Source organism: Hyla sarda, chromosome 13 (assembly GCF_029499605.1).
Source record: "Hyla sarda isolate aHylSar1 chromosome 13, aHylSar1.hap1, whole genome shotgun sequence".
NCBI lineage: Eukaryota > Metazoa > Chordata > Amphibia > Anura > Hylidae > Hyla > Hyla sarda.
This window is the reverse complement of record NC_079201.1, coordinates 8,660,229-8,681,014: the sequence shown is the minus strand read 5'-3', so window position 1 is coordinate 8,681,014 and position 20,786 is coordinate 8,660,229. Positions and strand designations below refer to the sequence as shown.

The window sequence follows — 20,786 nt, the reverse complement described above, 5'->3', positions numbered from 1 at the left end:
GCCTCTATCCGAGACGATATGCGTGGGAAGCCCGTGAAGACGAAAAATCTGCAGAAAAAATTGCTTCGCCAACTGTGGCGCAGAAGGAAGGCTTGGAAGCGGAATGAAGTGAGCGATTTTGGAAAAACGATCAACGACCACCCAGATGACGGTGTTGCCATGGGATACGGGAAGATCTGTAATGAAATCCATGGCAATTTGGGACCATGGTTGCTCAGGGATGGGCAAAGGATGGAAGAGTCCAGCAGGCTTCTGGCGAGGAGTTTTATCCTGGGCACAAACAGTACAAGCCCGAACAAAATCAGTAACGTCACCCTCCAGTGTAGGCCACCAATACAGATGGGAGATTAGCTGAATGGACTTTTTAATGCCAGCATGACCAGCCAGGTGAGAAGAATGCCCCCATTTGAGGATCCTGAGGTGAAGGCGTGGAGGAACAAAAGTCTTTCCAGGGGGGGTTTGCCCCAGTGAGGCTGGAGCAGAGGAGACCAGGCACTCAGGTGGTATAATATGCTGCAGAGGGGCTTCAGACTTGGAGGTATCAGAGGAACGAGAAAGGGCGTCAGCTCTGACATTCTTGTCAGCGGGACGGAAGTGTATCTCGAAGTTGAAGCGGGTAAAAAACAACGACCATCTAGCCTGGCGAGGATTCAGACGCTGAGTGGACTGGAGGTAAGACAAATTCTTGTGGTCAGTGTAAATGACAATGGGGTGTTTGGAACCCTCCAAAAGATGTCTCCACTCCTCGAGTGCTAACTTGATGGCCAGGAGTTCACGATCTCCAATAGAGTAGTTCTTTTCTGCCGGACAGAATGTCTTTGCGAAAAAAACACAAGTAATGTTACGTCCGGTAGCGTTTTTTTTGCAGAAGTATGGCTCTGGCTCCGACTGAGGAAGCATCTACTTAGAGGAAGAATGGTTTCAGCGAATCAGGTCTGGACAAAATTGGTGCAGAGGCGAAGGCAGCTTTGAGACGTTTGAAGGCCTCATCCGCTTGTGGAGGCCACGACTTTGGATTAGCTTTCTTCCTAGTCAGAGCTACAATAGGGGCCACAATGGGGGAGAAGTGGGGAATAAACTGTCGATAATGGTTGGAGAATCCCAGGAAGCGTTGGATAGCTCGGAGTCCAGAAGGGCGTGGCCAATCCAAAACCGCCGACATTTTATCTGGATCCATTTGAAGCCCTTTGCCAGAGACTAGGTAACCGAGGAAAGGAAGACTGTTGCATTCAAAGAGACATTTTTCAAATTTAGCGTACAGGTGGTTTTCACTGAGTCTTTGGAGCACTTGACGGACATGACGACGGTGTTCCTTTAAGTTAGAGGAAAAAATCAATAAGTCCCGAAAGATCTCATTAACAAAGTCCTGGAAGACTGCAGGAGCGTTGCAGAGCCCAAAGGGCATAACTAGATATTCAAAATGTCCATCTCTGGTATTGAAAGCGGTTTTCCACTCATCACCTTTACGGATGCGAATAAGATTATACGCGCCCCTTAAGTCCAGTTTGGTGAAGATACTTGCTCAGCGTAGACGGTCAAAGAGCTCGGAGATCAAAGGCAGGGGATAGCGGTTTTTGATGGTAATCTTGTTTAAACCGCAGTAGTCAATACATGGGCGTAAGGATCCATCCTTTTTAGAAACAAAGAAGAACCCCGCTCCAGCAGGGGATGAGGATTTCCGAATAACACCTCTCTTTAGGTTCTCCTGGATATACTCCGTCATGGCTTGAGTCTCTGGGGCTGACAGAGGGTAAATCCTGCCACGGGGCGGAGTGGTACCAGGAAGAAGGTCAATGGGACAATCATAAGGTCTATGTGGAGGTAAGACCTCTGCTTGCTTTTTGCAGAATACATCTGAATAGTCCTGGTAAGCCTTGGGAAAGCCCAGTAAAGAAGAAGCCTCAGGGTTTGACTAGTGGAAGCAGATGTGAGACATCGCTTGTGACAAGAAGGACCCCAACTTTTGATCTCCCCGGTGGTCCAGTCGAGGGTAGGAGCATGACGCTGGAGCCACGACAAGCCGAGAAGAACTTCAGAGCAGAGGTGCAATTAGGCAGAACGAAAAATTTAATTTTTTCATGGTGAAGTCCAATGCTCATGGGCAGTTGTTCAGTGCGGTAGCGCACAGTGCAGTCCAATTTCTCTCTGTTTACTGAAGAGATAAAGAGCGGCTTGACGAGACGGGTTACTGGAATACTGAACCTATTAACGAAAGAGGCCAAGATAAAGTTTCCTGCAGAGTCCAAGAAGGCCACTGCTGAGAAGGAGCAGTTGGCGGAAGGAGAAATCCGCACAGGTACAGTCAGACGTGGAGGGGCAGAATTCACACCAAGTGTTGTTTCACCCTTGTGAACTAGGTGCGTGCGTTTCTCCTGACGCGGAGGGCGGATAGGACAGTCTTTTAGGAAATGTTCGGTACTAGCACAGTACAGGCACAAATTCTCGTTTTGGCGGCGAGTCCTCTCTTGTAGGGTCAGGCGAGACCGATCCACTTGCATAGCCTCCTCAGCGGAAGGCACAGGAACAGATTGCAAAGGACGTTGGAAGAGAGGAGCCTGGGAGAAAATCCGCCTGGTGCGAACAAGATCCTTTTCCTGACGAAGTTCCTGGTGTCTTTCCGAGAAACGCATGACGATGCGGGTGGCCAAATGGATGAGTTCTGACAGATTAGCAGGAATTTCTCGTGCGGCCAGGACATCTTTGATGTTACTGGATAAGCCTTTCTTGAAGGTCGCGCAGAGGGCCTCATTATTCCAGGATAGCTCTGAGGCGAGGGTGTGGAACTGGATGGCGTATTCACCCACAGAAGAACTCCCTTGGACAAGGTTCAGCAAAGCAGTCTCGGCTGAGGAAGCCCGGGCTGGCTCCTCAAAAACACTACGTACTTCAGAGAAGAAGGACTGGATAGTAGCGGTGGCGGGATCGTTGCGGTCCCAAAGCGGTGTGGCCCATGACAAGGCCTTTCCATACAGGAGACTGACCACGAAAGCCACCTTAGACCGTTCAGTAGGGAATTGGTACGACATCATCTCCAGATGTAGGGAACACTGGGACAAGAATCTACGGCACAGTTTAGAGTCCCCATCAAACTTGTCTGGAAGAGACAGGTGGAAACTGGGAGCAGCCACTCGCTGTGGAGGAGATGCAGTAGCTGGCGGAGGAGATGGTTGCTGTAGTTGCGGCTGAAGCTGTTGCAGCATAGCGGTCAGTTGAGTCAGCTGCTGTCCTTGTTGCGCGATCTGCTCTGATTGCTGGGCGACCACGGTGGTTAGGTCAGCGACACTAGGCAGCGGGACCTCAGCGGGATCCATGGCCGGATCTACTGTCAGGATCCGGACTGGTATGCAGAGAGGACACTGGAGGTGGATCCTGTGTGTCAGTGAGGTGATGGCGTGGGCCGTACCAGGGGAATGGAATCTAAGGGGTTACTGGTTTTCACCAGAGCCCGCCGCAAAGCGGGATGGACTTGCAGCGGCAGGTAACCCCCAGGTCGTTCCACCTGAGACTCAACCCCACTGACAGCTGAGACAGTCGCGGTACACAGGGACAAGGCAAGAGCAAGGTCGGACATAGGAGAAGGTCAGGGCAGGCAGCAATGGTTCCTAGTCAGGGTCAACGGCAAGGGTCTGGATACACAGACTTGGGATACACAAAACGCTTTCTCAGGGCACTAGGGCAACAAGATCCGGCAAGGACAGGAAGGGGCAGTGGGTTTTTATAAGGAATGGGAGTGATACAACTGATTGGGCCAGGCACCAATTAGTGGTGCACTGGCCCTTTAAATTTCAGAGAGCCGGAACGCGCCGGGACATGACAGCAGGGGAACGGGACAGGTGAGATGATTGGGATGCAACCCGCGGGCGGGCACGTCCCGCTACGCGGATCGCATCCCCGCCGGCAGTAACAGTGCAGCGCTCCCGGTCAGCGGGTCTGACCGGGGCGCTGCAGACAGAAGAACGCCGCGAGCGCTCCGGGAAGGAGCAGGGACCCGGAGCGATCGGCGTAACAATAACATTAGGAGCTGATTTACTTATTTGCTATTAAAAAAAAAATCTCTTTACGGTGGGGTCACCTTGTGGGTGTAATCAGCCCCAAGAAGTATTTACCCCCTTAAGGTTATGTTTACACCTCAGAATGTCCGCACAGAAAATCTCCATGCGGACATTCCGGAGTCTGCAGGCACCGACATGATATGCCAGCGCTTGGACCGCACAGGAATGTGCCATCTCATAGACGGCAGTGCATTTCGTGCGGTGTCCACAGAAAGAATGAACAGGTTTATTCGTTCTGCAGACACTGAAAACAGAATTTCCCCCAGGACTCTGCAGCACAATCTTCGTGCTGAATTTTAATGTGGAATCTGGCACGGAAATTCCAACGTGTGAACATAGCCTTACTGAAAATTTATGTAGCTTTTGAGTGAATAAAACTGTTGTGTGACATAGTCCACAAGATCACAAACAGCCCAATGTATTCCTTTGGACTGCAGCTGTAGCTCAATGTAGCCTTAGAATTAATTTTTTACCATGACTCTGAGGCTCCAGCTCCCACATTCATCTATAAAAATAGAGACCAACACGAAAAAGGTCAACACGAAGGTCAAATCCCCAAACTTCACAACTCTGCAAATAGTACATATATATATATATATATATATATATATATATATATATATATATATATATATATATACACATATATATACATACATATATATAGATATATGGTGATCATTGAAGGAACTGTACAAAACATGACATCACAAGAAACCCCAAACCTATGAAGAGGGGGAGGCATAGGATGTGTACCCTAGTGGTCGCTATGGTGGCCCTGACAATAGAAACCTCTAGAAATCAATGTAAGGGTGTGAGGTGAGGAGACGTTTATGGAAGGAAACAGTCAAGTTTTTCTATTTCTGTGTGACCCCCTTTACTAGGGACATTAAATATGGATCAATGACTTTAAACCAGAGGTGAGTATTAGTACAGTAACTTGGGCTATATATGTATCTATTAGATCGGTCTTCAATTAGTTCAGTCTGGCCTAGCTACTTCTGCTTCCAAACTGCTTCCTTTGCCCATTAAAAATACATAGGAGACCTCATCCTGGACTTTGTCGGTTAACCACTACACAGTTTAAGGGGAATTCATTTGGTATGATTTATCAGATTGCTGATCTGTTATATTCAGATTCGGCTGAAGTTACTGTAGTATTCCCCAAATAGGGGTGAGCCAGCACTTGAATAAAAATTTGTCCTTTATTAGAAAAAGTTAAAAGTCCATATAGGAGGCAAGAAAACATGAAAACTAGAACAACATTAGCATGAATGCAGCGAGGAGAAACCTCACACCGCTGATGCATTTCAGGTCCTAAGACCAGTCATGGCATACATATCAAACCACTTTGCCCCTTTATATAGTAAACGGAACCAGCCCAAAAGCAAAGGGCAGATCCGGAACTTTTCAAGGAAAACCCAACTTTATTGTCCTAAGTACAAAAGGATAAAAACAATAAAACAAGGAATTTGCAAGAAAAAGAAAACCAAGATGCAAAAGATAATAATGTCAAATTAAATCAGTTCTGTTGTTTAAACCATAGGGATTTATGTTATTGAATAAATATATCCACATGATTTCTGTATTTCGTAAATAATGGACAAGATCACTTCCTCTATTATTAGGAGTAACCCTTTCTAGAGCTGGAAATTTAAGCATAGCATCACCATTTTGCACAGCTAGAAAATGTTTGGATACGTTGGACATGTTATTAACGGGCCGTCCCATTGCCTGACAGATGTGTTCCTGTAATCTCTTTTTCAGGGGCTGTTTAGCGCCTATGTAAACTAGTGAGCAAGCAGTACAAGAAATTTTATAAACTACAAATTTAGAATTTGAAATTATGAATGAAATTATGAATTTTGTTATCGATAGTACCCTGAATTATAGTGCACATACAGATTGTGCTGCAGATTCACGGTGAGATCTTCCACCTGTCGCAATTATTATGGCAAGGGACCTCCATTAATGTTCCCCCGTTATTGCGCCGCTAAGGGACCTCCAAATATGTGGAGCCCATTTTAGTGCTGCTAATGGCACAAGGTCATGACGCCAATATGACCTATAGTCACCAAGAGGCAAAATATGTGACCTGTCTGGCTCCTCATGGCCTCTTAGGTAACTTCTAGGGAAAGACTTATTGTCCCATGATACCTTTTATCCCTCATAGAGCTTCCATGCAGGTCCCCCTTCTCTTAGAAGATTATATTATTACATGATAACTACTGGTGTCCTCCGCCCTGCCATGTGCCCCCCTTTATGTGGGGATATATTTATGAGCATAGCTTTTATGACGAATGCCCCTGGGTATGGAACTCTTGACCAACAGGGACATAGGCAGCTGTTATGTTATACTTAACCCCTTAAGGACAATGGACGTACTCCTACGCCCCCGTTTCCGAGTCCTTAAGGACCGAGGACGTAGGAGTACGTCCTGTCCATTCCCGGTCCCCCGCCGGTAGCCGGAGGGGAGCCGGTGCCCGATGCCTGCTGAAATCGTTCAGCAGGCATCGCGGCATATCGCCCAGGGGGATCATTATGCCCCCCTATGTCGGCGATGGCCGCAGATCGCTGGACAATTCAGTCCAGCGATCTGCGGCGATTCCGGGTCAATCGGGTCTCCAGTGACCCGGTGACCCGGAATTACTGGCTGATCGGGGCCTCCAGCTGTTGCAAAACTACAACTCCCAGCATGCACTGGTAGACCGTACATGCTGGGAGTTGTAGTTTTGCAACAGCTGGATGTTCCCCCCCCAATGTGAATGTACAGGGTACACTCACATGGGCGGAGGATTACAGTAAGTATCCGGCTGCAAGTTTGAGCTGCGGCAAATTTTCTGCTGCAGCTCAAACTGCCAGCGAGAAACTACTGTGAACCCCCCACCCGTGCGACTGTACCCTAAAAACACTACACTAACACAAAATAAAATAAAAAGTAAAAAACACTACATATACACATTCCCCTACACAGCCCCCCTCCCCAATAAAAATGAAAAACGTCTGGTATGCCACTGTTTCCAAAACGGAGCCTCCAGCTGTTGCAAAACGACAACTCCCAGTATTGCCGGACAGCCGTTGACTATCCAAGCATGCTGGGACTTTTACAACAGCTGGAGGCACCCTGTTTGGGAATCACTGGCGTAGAATACCCCTATGTCCACCCCTATGCAAGTCCCTAATTTAGGCCTCAAATGCGCATGGCGCTCTCACTTTGGAGCCCTGTCGTGTTTCAAGGCAACAGTTTAGGGCCACATATGAGGTATCGCCGTACTCGGGAGAAATTGTGTTACAAATTTTGGGGGTTATTTTCTGCTATTACCCTTTTTAAAAATGTAAAATTTTTGGGAAACCAAGCATTTTAGGTAAAAATGTTTTTTTTTTTTTTTTACATATGCAAAAGTTGTGAATCACCTGTGGGGTATTAAGGTTCACATTACCCCTTGTTACGTTCCCCGAGGGGTCTAGTTTCCAAAATAGTATGCCATGTGTTTTTTTTTTTTTGCTGTCCTGGCACCAGAGGGGCTTCCTAAATGCGGCATGCCCCCAGAGCAAAATTTGCTTTCAAAAAGCCAAATGTGACTCCTCCTCTTCTGAGACCTGTAGTGCGCCAGCAGAGCACTTCTCACCCCCATATGGGGTGTTTTCTGAATCGGGAGAAATTGGGCTTCAAATTTCGGGGGGTATTTTCTGCTATTACCCTTTTAAAAATGTAAAAATTTTGGGAAACCAAACATTTTAGGTAAAAAAAAATTTTTTTTTTTTACATATGCAAAAGTCGGGAAACACCTGTAGGGTATTAAGGTTCACTTTACCCCTTTTTACGTTCCCCGAGGGGTCTAGTTTCCAAAATGGTATGCCATGTGGTTTTTTTTTGCGGTTCTGGCACCATAGGGGCTTCCTAAATGCGGCATGCCCCCAGAGCAAAATTTGCTTTCAAAAAGCCAAATGTGACTCCTTCTCTTCTGAGGCCTGTAGTGCGCCAGCAGAGTACTTTTCACCCCCATATGGGGTGTTTTCTGAATCGGGAGAAATTGGGCTTCAAATTTTGGGGGGTATTTTCTGCTATTATCCTTTTTAAAAATGTAAAATTTTTGGGAAACCAAGCATTTTAGGTAAAACATTTTTTTTTTTTTTACATATGCAAAAGTCGTGAATCACCTGTGGGGTATTAAGGTTCACTTTACCCCTTGTTACGTTCCCCGAGGGGTCTAGTTTCCAAAATGGTATGCCATGTGTTTTTTTTTTGCTGTCCTGGCACCATAGGTGCTTCCTAAAGGTGACATGCCCCCCAAAACCATTTGTCGCTCCTTCCCTTCTGAGCCCTCTACTGCTCCCGCCGAACAATTAACATAGACATATGATGTATGTGCTTACTCGAGAGAAATTGGGTTTCAAATACAAGTAAAAATTTTCTCCTTTCTACCAATTGCAAAAATTGGGTCTACAAGAACATGCGAGTGTAAAAAATTAAGATTGTGATTTTTCTCCTTCACTTTTCTGCTATTCCTGTGAAATACCTAAAGGGTTAATACACTTATTGAATGTCATTTTGAATACTTTGTGGGGTGTAGTTTTTATAATGGGGTCATTTATGGGGTATTTCTAATATGAAGACCCTTCAAATCCACTTCAAACCTGAACTGGTCCCTGAAAAATAGCGAGTTTGAAAATTTTGTGAAAAATTTCCAAATTGCTGCTGAACTTTGAAGCCCTCTGGTGTCTTCCAAAAGTAAAAACTCATAAATTTTATGATGTAAACATAAAGTAGACATATTGTATATGTGAACCCAAAAATGTTTTATTTTAAATATCCATTTTCCTTACAAGCAGAGAGCTTAAAAGTTAGAAAAATGCAAAATGTTCATTTTTTTCATCAAATTTTGGGATTTTTCACCAAGAATTGCAAAAAACGGTCTGGTCCTTAAGGTGTAAAATGGCCTGGTCCTTAAGGGGTTAAAGGGGTACTCCCGTGGAAAACTTTTTTTTTTTTTTTTTAAATCAACTGGTGCCAGAAAGTTAAACATATTTGTAAATCACTTCTATTAAAAAATCTTAATCCTTCCAGTACTTTTTAGGGGCTGTATACTAAAGAGAAATCCAAAAAAGAAATGCATTTCCTGTGATGTCATGACCACAGTGCTCTCTGCTGACCTCTGCTGTCCATTATAGGAACTGGAGAAAATCTCTATAGCAAACATATGCTTCTCTGGACAGTTCCTAAAATGGACAGCAGAGGTCAGCAGAGAGCACTGTGGTCAGGACATCACAGGAAATGCATTTCTTTTTGGATTTCTCTTTAGTATACAGCCCCTAAAAAGTACTGGAAGGATTAAGATTTTTTAATAGAAGTGATTTACAAATCTGTTTAACTTTCTGGCACCAGTTGATTTAAAAAAAAAGTTTTCCACAGGCGTACCCCTTTAAAGGGGTACTCCGCCCCTAGACATCTTATCCCCTATCCAAAGGATAGGGGATAAGATGTCAGATCGCCGGGGTCCCACTGCTGGGGACCCCGGGGATCGCTGCTGCAGCACCCCGCTATCATTACTGTGCAGAGCGAGATCGCTCTGCACGTAATGACGGGCAATACAGGGGCCGGAGCATTGTTACGTCACAACTCCGCCCCTCGTGACGTCACGGCCCGCCCCTGTCAATATAAGTCTATGGGAAGGGGGCGTGGCGGTCGTCATGCCCCCTGCCATAGACTTGCATTAAGGGGACGGGCCGTGATGTCATGATGGGCAGAGCCATGATGTCACGCTTCTCCGGCCCCTGTATCGCCCATCATTATGCACAGAGCGAACTCGCTCTGTGCAGTAATGATGGCGGGGTGCCGCAGCAGTGATCCCCGGGGTCCCCAGCATTGGGACCGCGGCGATCTAACATCTTATCCCCTTTGGATAGAGGATAAGATGCCAGGGGCGGAGTACCCCTTTAAGAATATGCAACACTAGGCATTAATATGAGGAACAATAGAATAACTATGTGCAATTCTAAAACTCTATTAAAGGGGTATTCCAGGCAAAAAGTTTTTTATATATCAACTGGCTCCGGAAAGTTAAACAGATTTGTAAATTACTTCTATTAAAAAATCTTAATCCTTCCTATAGTTATTAGCTTCTGAAGTTTTCTGTCTAACTGCTCAATGATGATGTCACGTCCCGGGAGCTGTGCATGATGGGAGAATATCCCCATAGAAGCTGCATAGCTCCCGGGACGTGACATCATCATTGAGCAGTTAGCCAGAAAACAACAACTCAACTTCAGAAGCGAATAACTATTGGAAGGATTAAGATTTTTTAATGGAAGTAATTTACAAATCTGTTTAACTTTCCGGAGCCAGCTGATATATATAAAAAAGTTTTGGCCTGGAATACCCCTTTAAATATGAGAATAACATGTTATGGCTGATACTGTGTACAGCTAATTATATGCAGAGTATAAATATAAAATATATGTTTGTGTTTTGCACATTTTATATTCGATTAAATAACATATATTATTTCGGTATTTAGGGTTAATCTTCGAATAGATATGCTTAAACATGGCTGCCAGGGTCAAAATGGAGAATAATGTCTCTCTGCCTGATCTAGTCAGAACGCATGACACACCGCATGTGAAAGTAACCTTATATACTTGTCTTTTTATTCACTTTGTGCATTAGATGATGTTACTTGTATTATACCACATGGCCACTGAAGCAAGAACAATACTGATAATACTGCTCTGCTACAGAGTTTGGAACAATTGGTGATGTCAGAGACTTTTCATTCAGCCTGCAAAAACAACCTTTAAAGGTACAGTGACCAAATATTCCTTTATTTTTTTGCGCGTACGCCATTGACCATGCGGTTTAATTAATGATATATTTTTATAGTTCGGACATTTACGTACGCGGCGATACCCCATATGTTTATTTTTATTTGCACAGTTTTTTTTATGGGAAAAGGGGGGTGATTTAAACTTTTATTAGGGAAGGGGTTACCGTAAATGACTTTTATAAACTTTTTTTTTTTTGCAGTGTTATAGCTCCCATAGGGGGCTATAACACTGCACACACTGATCAACATGCATGGATCAATGTAATAGGTGATTGATTGCTCAAGCCTGTAGCTAAGGCTTGGAGCAATCAAAGCCGGTCGGACGCGACGGAGCAAGGTAAGGGGGCCTCCGCTTGCGTCCTAGCTGATCGAGACATCACTATTTTATCGCGATAGTCCCAATCAGCCCGACTGAGCTGCCAGGATCTGTGCCGCGCGCTATTAGCCCAGGGTCCCAACTATGAATAGCAGCCGGGACCGACATGGTGTGATGCAGGGTCATAGCGTGACCCGTTTTAAACACCAGGTGCAGGGCGTACAGGTACACCCTGCGTCCTTTAGAGGTTAAAAGAAGTAACTTTCTGGAGCCAGTTGATATAAAACTTTCTGGAGCCAGTTGATATAAAACTTTCTGGAGCCAGTTGATATAAAAATAAAGTTTTTTTTCCTGGAATACCCCTTTAACCCCTTCAGGACACAGGGCACACTGGTACGCCCTGACAGACCGGGATGCCTGCTAAAATCATTCAGCAGACAACCCGTGCAAACCCCTGGGGGTCCTGAGATCAGCGATTTGCAGCGATTCCAGGCTGATCGGGTCTGTGGTGAACCGATCGCCGGAAAATAGGAATGATCGGAGCTGTCAGAGACAGCTCAGACCATCCTGAAGAATAGGAGTGAGGTGGAAGGGGTGCCACTACCTCCTATCCCCTGCCATTGGTCGGTTAGGACTGACCGACCATTGGCAGTTGAATGCGGGGGGGGGATTAAAGTTGAAATCCCACTCTGCCTGCCCCTGGATGTCTGGGCAGAGTGGGGGAAAGATGGCGGCAGGTGCCGGAGCATTTCAGGATGGCGAGGGACCAGCGATTGCAGCAGGATCGGCGGCAGTAAGGAGGCAGCAGTGGAGGCAGCAGTGAAGATCAGTGGTAAGTGATTTTCACTGATGCCTTCTAGGAGTTGCCAAACTACAACTCCCAGCATGCCCAGACAGTCCAGGCATGCTTGGAGTTGTAGTTCTGTAACATCTGGCCCTTCAGATGTTGCAGAACTACAGCTCCCAGCATGCCTGGACAGTCTGGGGATGCTTGCAGTTGAAGTTTTGCAACATCTGGAGGGCTACAGTTTTGACACTACTACACAGTGGTCTCCAAACTGTTTTCCTCCAGTTGTTGCATAACTACAACTCCCAACATGTCCTTTGGCTGTCTGGGCATGCTGGTTTTGCAACAACTGGAGGCACACTGGTTGGGAAACAGGCTATATTCACAAGGGCTGGAGTTTACAGCAGGTTTGCAGTTTGTGGCTGCAAGTTTGAGATGCAGCAAATCTTCCACTGCAGCTCAAACTTCCAGTGGGAAACTTGCTGTAAACCCCCGCCCATGTGAATGTATCCTAAAACTACAAAGTTACCCCCCCCCCCCAAATAAAAATCAAAAATGGCTTGTACGACACTGTTTCCAAAACGAAGCCTCCAGCTTTTGCAAAACAACTCCCAGTATTGCCGGACAGCCAATGACTGTTCAGGCATGCTGGGAGTTTTGCATCAGCTGGAGGCACCCTGTCTGGGAATCACTGCCGTAGGGTAGTTTTGGTGTCGGAGGCAAGTGTAATTCTTGCATCCGGGTCCGTCCCTATGCAAATCCCTTATTTAGGCCTCAAATGCGCATGGCGCTCTCTCTCACTTCTGAGCCCTGTCGTATTTCAAGGCAACAGTTTAGTGCCACATATTGGGTATTTCTGTACTCAGGAGAGATAGCCTAACACATTTTGTGGGGCTTTTTCTCCTTTTAACCTTATAAAAAGGTAAAGTTAGTGTCTACTCCAGCATGTTATTGTAAACATTTTTTTCTTTTTTCACTAAAATGCTGGTGTTATCCCAAATTTTTTCTTTCCACAAGGGGTAATTGGAAAAAAGACCCCCGCCCCCCCCCCCCAACATTATTAACACCATTTCTTCTGAGTATATAAATAACCCATGTGTGGACGTAAAGTGCTCTGGGGGCAAACTACAATGCTTAGAAGGGAAGGAGCGCCATTGGAGAGAGAATGTGTCTGGAATTGAAGGCCATGTGCATTTACAAAGCCCCCATGGTGCCAGAACAGTGGACCCTCCCCACATGTGAACTATTGGAACTATATTTTTGTCCCAATTCAAGAACTGTTTGGTTTGTTTAGAGGTTAGTCCACAAAGGCTTTTCATAACCTCACATTGTGAACGTGCCTTTAGGACACCACAACGTACATATCCCTGTCATCTCAATGAAGACGGGCAGTAATCTACAGCCTACCCAAGATACACCAGAGGCTGGAGGACCACGCAGGATGCCATATTGTAATTTCTGCCACTATTGAGATCTTAAATAAACCACTAAGGGAATTTGAGATCTACTCAATGTCATATACAACAAACTTTTTGTCAAACATATAACAGGTGGCGGTAGAATGCAATACACTGTATGTGACATTTCCTAATAAAGTGAAGCATAGGTTAATGAAAGGTAAATGTCATCTGGTCACATGGCAGTGCCTGTAGGCGATCACCCTATGCCAGGGACTGTCTCTGCTGAATTTCTCTGTACTCCATCCAATAAGAAGAATTTTGCTTACCTGATCAGTAGGAGGATTATACACAGACACCTGAGGCAATAGGAACAAGTGAGGATACAGTAAATAGATGCCGTGCCAATACGTTACATCACCCACATGGTACCAGGGCGGCCATAGTTGGGTGATTTTCTAACTTATTGTTACCCCTATGTCCCACAGGAATAGAACATGTGACCAGCTAATGCAACAGTGTATAGACCTTTGTTTCTGATATCGCACCACTAGGGTGACGGGATTAAGTGCAATTTCTGGTACAACTGCTATCTTTTTCTGACCTGCCTCTTCATTTATTGTTTTGCTCCCTCACTTTATACCAGGAGGGGAACGTCATCGTGGTTGAGGCCACCCTGTTAAGGAGGTGGGCACCTCAAAAAGCAGGGACAGTGGGGAGGGTGGTTTAGTATTAGAGAGCACATTCTCTATTTTTCATCTCTGCAAATAAGTTTTGCTGTTTAACATCATCAAGTATTCTGGGACTCTCACTACTGTTTATACTATACCATTCTATTAAAGGGGTACTCCCGTGGAAAACTTTTTTTTTTTTAAATCAACTGGTTATAGGGGTCATAAGAGGACAATTTAAGGCATACTCATTTTCATACAAAAAGTTATAACTTTTTCAAACGTAGTAAAATTTAACAAAACTTATATAAATTGTGTATCTTTGTAATCATATGGACCTATAGAATAAAGATAAAGTGTTATATTTTTTTACCAAAAAGTGCTTTGCGAAAGGGAAGTCCCTAAAACTTACAAAAGGGCTTTTTTTTTATTTCCCACTTCAAATAATTTTACTTTTGTTTCACTGTAGATTTTGTGGTATAATGAGTGATTTCATTACAAAGTACCATTGGTGGCGAAAAAAACTTTTCTTCCATTATGCCCAGGCTGCCAGCATCTAAAACAACAAATGGCACTTCCTTGGTTCCCCGGTATCACCGCTCCTGTCCTCCACTGCAGTTTTCATTCCTGGTTACCCCTGGTCAACATGTCACAGCTAATCACTGGCCGCATCGATGTCCCGCAATGTCCGGTGATAAATTGGCAACAATGTGATGCATTGAGCCTCAACACCAAGATAAAGACCAGGGCCAGGGCTCAATACATCACACTGCCGCTCAGCCTATCGCCCGCCAAGGCTGCAGTTTGATGCATTGACCGTGGGCAACTAGGAAGAAGACAGCAGCGGAGGACTGGCGTGGCGAGGCCGAGACACCAAAAGAGCGACACCAGGTAAGTCCAGTTGGTTTTATATCAAATCAGCCAGGGCATAATGGCTGAAAAAAGATCTGGATGACACATCTACTTTAACTGGTTAACGACCAAGGACGTGTATACACACGTGCTGTTAACGGGGTATGGCACGGACACCCAACTCTAGCCCGCGTCATATAGGCCAGCCCACAGCTTATTCTTGTAGCTGAGGGCTGGCGTTAATAGCTGACATGGGGCGATCGCCGCGGGCGGCTATTAACCCTTTAGATCCCGCTGTCAAAGTTGACAACTGCGTCTAAAGGTATGTTTATGTGCTCCCTGGTGGTCCAGTAGGGCGATTGCTGGGGGCGATCCACTTCTGAAGTAGCCAGAGGGCTTATCTCTTCTCCTGTGTCAGCTGCTGCGCTGTGAATAATATAGCCTGGCAGGATCAATCGAGCGCAGAGCACTCAGATCAAAGTGGTTCTATGGAACCACATTGATCTGTTTGAGGAATCAAATGTTTCCTCGTAAAAGTTCCCTAAGGGGACTAAAAGTGTAAAAAATAAAAAAGTTTAAAAATAAAAAAGTTTAAAAACACACATTAACCCCTTCCTTAATAGTTTAAATCACCCCCCTTTTCCCAAATTCCATTAAAAAAATATATAATCATGATAAAAATAAACATATGTGGTATCGCCGTGTGTGTAAATGTCAGAACTATAAAAATATAAGGTTAATTAAAACGCACAGTCAATAACGTACACGTACGTGTATTTTTGGTCACTTTGTATACCCTAAAAAAAATTACAAAAAGTGATCAAAAAGTCAGAGCAATACAATCATGGTTCTGATAAAAACTTCAGATCACGGCACAAAAATTTTGCCATTATACAACCCCGTATAAAGAAAAATAAAAAAGTTATAGGGGTCAGAAGAGGACAATTTTAAATAAACTAATTTTGGTGCATGTCGTTATACATTTTTTTTATAGTAGTAAAATAAAGAAAAACCTATATAAATTGGGTATCATTGTAACCGTATGAACTTACAGAATAAATATATGGTGTCATTTTTACCGAAAAGTGTACTGCGTAGAATTGGAAGCCCCCAAAAGTTACAAAATTGTGTTTTTGCAATTTTGCCCCAAAAGTATTTATTTTTTGGGTTCGCCGTAAATTTTGTGGTGAACTGATTTCAGCGATGTCCCGCCTCGGCCGGTGATAGGCTGAAGCTCTGTGTGAAGTGCCGGGCTAACTGGAAGTAAGAAGAATACAGCCCGGGGACCGAACACCTGTACCGGAGCTCCGGGGGCTCGTTGGCAGGTAAGAGAAAGTGTGTTTTCTTTTATTTTGCAGCCCGGACGGGATAAAAGGAAAAAAGTGCGCGCCGGAGTACTCCTTTAAGGATGCAGGGTTTTTCCGTTTTTGCATTTTAATTTTTTCCTCATCACCTTCTAAAAATCATAACACTTTAAATTTTGCACATAAAATTCCATATGATGGCTTATTTTTTGCGCCACCAATTTTACTTTGCAGTGACGTTAGTCATTTTACCCAGAATTCCACGGCAAAACGGGAAAAAAATTCATTGTGCGACAAAATTGAAGAAATAATGTAATTTTGTAACTTTTGGGGGCTTCTGTTTCTACGCAGTGCATTTTTTTGGTAAAAATTACACCTCCTCTTTATTCAGTAGGTCCATACGGTTAAAATGTTACCCTACTTATATAAGTTGGATTTTGTCGTACTTCGGAAAAAAATGCTACATGCAGGAAAATTTATTTGTTAAAAATTGTCATCTTCTAACCCCTATAACCTTTTTATTTTTCCGCGTACGGGCCGGTATGAGGGCTCATTTTTTGCGCTGTGTTCTGAGGTTTTTATCGGTACCATTTTTGTATTGATCTGACTTTTTGATCGCTTTTTATTCATTTTTTCATAATATAGAAAGTGACCAAAAATACGCTATTTTGGACTTTGGAGTTTTTTTTGCGCGTACGCCATTGACCGTGTGGTTTAATTAACAATATGTTTTTATAGTTCGGACATTTACGCACGCAGTGATACCACATGTTTTTTATTTTTTTTACACAGTTTTTTTTTTTTATGGGAAAAGGCGGGTGATTCAAACTTTTATTAGGGAAGGGGTTAAATGACCTTTGTTAACTTTTTATTTTCCCTTTTTTTTTTTTTTTTTGCAGTGTTATAGCTCCCATAGGGACCTATAACACTGCACACACTGGCCCACATTTATCATTGTCTTTAGACTGTTTTTTGTGTCTAAAAAAGGGGCAAAAAAGGCGCAAGCAGGGTTTTTTGCGCCTTATTTTGCCCCTTTTTGTTTACACATTTCTGCTGATTTTGAGTTGCAATCCACTGATTTTGAGTTGCAATCCACTGATTTTGGCAATAGACATGATATGGAAGGGATTTATCATTGCCCCTTTTTGTAAAAAGGAGCAAAAAAAGGCGCAAATCCACTGAAAAGTCTCTAAAACTACACCAGCCCAGACATGGTGTAGCTTTTTGGTGTATGTGTAGACAGAAATTTCAGAAAATGTGGACCTGCACAAACTTTATCAAAGCTCTTTTACCTTTTAATAAATTTGGTGCTCCTACACATTATCAGAACACAAACAAAAGGTGTAAAAAAATGCTTCACTTGCACTGCAATAATAAATGTGGGCCTCTGATCTTTTACCCTGATCCCTGCAAAGCCATAGCTTTGCATAGATCAGCGAGATAGGGGCTTGATTGCTCAAGCCTATAGCTCAGGCTTGGAGCAATCAAACCCAGATCGGACGCAACGGAGCAAGGTAAGGGGGTCTCCGCTCGCGTCCTAGCTGATCGGAACATCGCGATTTTATCTCGATGTCCCGATCAGCCCGACTGAGCTGCCAGGAAGCGTTTACTTTAATTTTTAGATGCGACGATCAACTTTGATTGCCGCGTCTAAAGGGTTAATAGCGCACGGCACAACGATCGGTGCCGCACGCTATTAGCCCATGGTCCCGGCTATCGTTAGCAGCCGGGACCGACCCGGTGTGATGCGGGGTCATGGCGTGACCCCGTTTTAAACATCGGGACCGGGCAAGGGGCGTACAGGTACGCCCTTCGTCCTGAAGGAGTTAAGTCCCAAGGCAGTGATTCCTAACCAGCGTGCCTCCAGGTGTTGCAAAACTACAATACCCAGGAAAACTACAAACTGCCAACAACCAAAGGCTGTTCGGGCATGCTGGGAGTTGTAGTTTTTCAACATCTGGAGGCACCGTGGTTGGGAAACACTGCCCTAACGGGTATTGCGGGTTAGGAAAACGTATCCCCCAACACCCCCCCCCCCCCCCCAATTAAAGGGGTACTCCGGTGGAAAACTTTTTTTCTTTTTTTTTTAAATCAACTGGTGCCAGAGAGTTAAACAGATTTGTCAATTACGTCAACTAAAAAATCTAAATCCTTCCAGTACTTTTTAGGGTCAGCATACTAAAGAGGAAATGCTTTTCTTTTTGGATTTCTCTTCTGTCACGACCACAGTGTTCTCTGCTGACTTCTGCTGTCCATTTTAGGAAAGGTCCAGAGCAGGAGAAAATCCCCATAGCAGATATATGCTGCTCTCGACAGTTCCTAAAATGGACAGCAGAGGTCAGCAGAGAGCACTGTGGTTGTGACAGAAGAGAAATCCAAAAAGAAAAATATTTCCTCTGTAGTATACAGCCCCTAAAAAGTACTGGAAGGATTAAGAATTTTTTTATAGAAGTGATTAACAAAAACTTATATATATATTTACCTATAAGGTGGGTGGAAGGTGTTTTAAACAAGAATCCTTCTACCTTGCGCTGCGACATTCAGCAGCACCGGTAGCTCCGATGGGCCTCGGACGCACTGAGGAGGCCGCATGCGCATCTGCCGCGTCCTCCTCTTTGCCGGCCTGCCCGGAACACGTCACACGTCTTCGCTGATGTGACGTCCCACTGACCCCCTCTACTTCCAGATGGCCACTGCTGTACTCTTAAAGGGCCGCATGCCGCCTGGGAGGTAAGAAAGTCTGTGCCACCCCTCCTTTATAGAGGTGCAGCTGCACCAGAGGAGAACCGGCCCGCACACTGCAGCGGCCGCCAGGGTCCTGGGGGGAGAAGAAGAAAAAAAGCGGGGGGGGGGAGCACGTCTGCGAGTGGTCCTAGCTCCCGCCGGATTTTTCAAATGTGCAGAGTGTCCACCGGTATTTTCTGGGCGACATTGTGCACATTTTACACCAGTGTTAACATAGCCTAAGGGTTATTCAGCAAGATCCATTTTATCTGTGCAATAAAATGAAATCCTCTACAAAAACAATCAGCTTCGGTTTTTGGCCTTTTGGTCTGTGTAAAGTGGTTACTTACTGGTATGTGTATAGTGGTTTCATGTAGTATCAGTATGGTAGTATTATCCAGTCACTATATGGTGGTAATGGTAGTAGTCATGGTGTGACGCAATTTGTCCTTTTATCATTTTCTCTGTATATTGTTTTTTATATAATAGCAGTACGATGGTATTAGACACTGCAGTAGTAATATGTCATCCTGGTGTGGATGGATTATTTTATGTTTGTAAACCCTAACCTGTGATAAAACCATGTGTTTCCCTGGTGAGCGGTGAGGTATACACTGTACACTGTCAATCTCTTACATTCGGACCAGGGGGATGCACACTACTCTGCCTTGCTTTGGTTACTGCCAAACCATGCTACGCAGTGATATGGGACACCAAAATGCACCTTCGCCTGTGTAGACAAAAATTTTGGCATCAGCCCTGATCCCTAAAGTGCAGTGTGATCGAGGAAGCCTCGTGCTGTGTAGACATGTGTGGTGGACCACCGGTGTATGGGGGACCACCAGTGTAGGTGGTGGGATCAGATGGCATTAAGCCCGGGGGCAAGATGTTATTAACCCCTAGTGTTTGTGACGCCAGAGTGATTTTTGGTACCTGTACCACACGAACGGTATCTCCGCTATTCCAATGGCTAGTAGTGAAAGGAGAGTCCACAACCAGTTATTTTTTAACAGAGGTTTTACTGAGTTCAGGACAGATGCATTTGTCTTCAGATCTATGCCAGATTCCAAGAGAGGTGGCCAGAATCCCAGAAGAACCCTGCAGCTTGCTGGGACCAATTATACTTGTTATAGACTTGACTTGAAATTGGACTTGACTTGACTATAAGCTGGACTTGACTACTTGTAGTGACAGCAGACGTAGACTTTAGATTTACTGGAATGGCTGTAGCTTTGTGGCTTTCCAGGTAGCTGGTCACTTGCACTGAGATCTCTGGTGTTTGCTGTTCCTCAGCAAAGATCATAAGAGAAGATAGTGAATTGTAATGGCTGCCCCTTTATATAGTGGGGGCTGGACTAAGGCCCATTGGTCAAGCTGCGGTTCATAGGTTAAGCTGTGCTCTCTGGGAGAACATGTGACAACAAATCATGTGACAACATAACACAACATGTGACACTCCACAGGTCCTTGAGACCTCTCACAGGTCCTCTGCTCTATCTATACATTAGGATCCTGTCTATACATTAAAGCAGTATACACAACATTCAGGAAACAACAGGGGGAGCCCTTGCAGGGGAGCCCCTATGTCACTGAGGGTCTCAACCTGACAGGGCCTAAGGGTAGTACAGGACCATGTCCTCTACTGTGACATTACACATGGAGACTTGTCAGTGTTGAGGGAAAGCTGAATAGAGCAAAGTACAGAGATATTCTTAATGAAAACCTGATCCAGAGGTTCAGCAATCTGGTTGCTATGGACAACTGCACCACTCTTCCCCTACACAGGTGTTAATAAATATCCCCCCAATGACCCTAAGCAAACAGCTGGGACAACACAGGAGCAGCATAGGGACAACTCT

The 20,786-nt window shown here is 44.7% G+C and overlaps 1 protein-coding gene across 4 annotated transcripts in view; it reads left to right on the top strand.

The window, feature by feature from the left end:
• LOC130297721 (urotensin-2 receptor-like) overlaps positions 1–20,786 on the top strand; it is a 645,128-nt gene that overhangs the window by 225,856 nt on the left and 398,486 nt on the right. For all 4 annotated transcript variants that reach the window (XM_056550501.1, XM_056550499.1, XM_056550500.1 and 1 more), the window contains exon 4: positions 10,720–10,852. The gene's annotated coding sequence lies outside the window, so the exon portion shown is untranslated. The remainder of the gene's footprint in view (positions 1–10,719; positions 10,853–20,786) is intronic.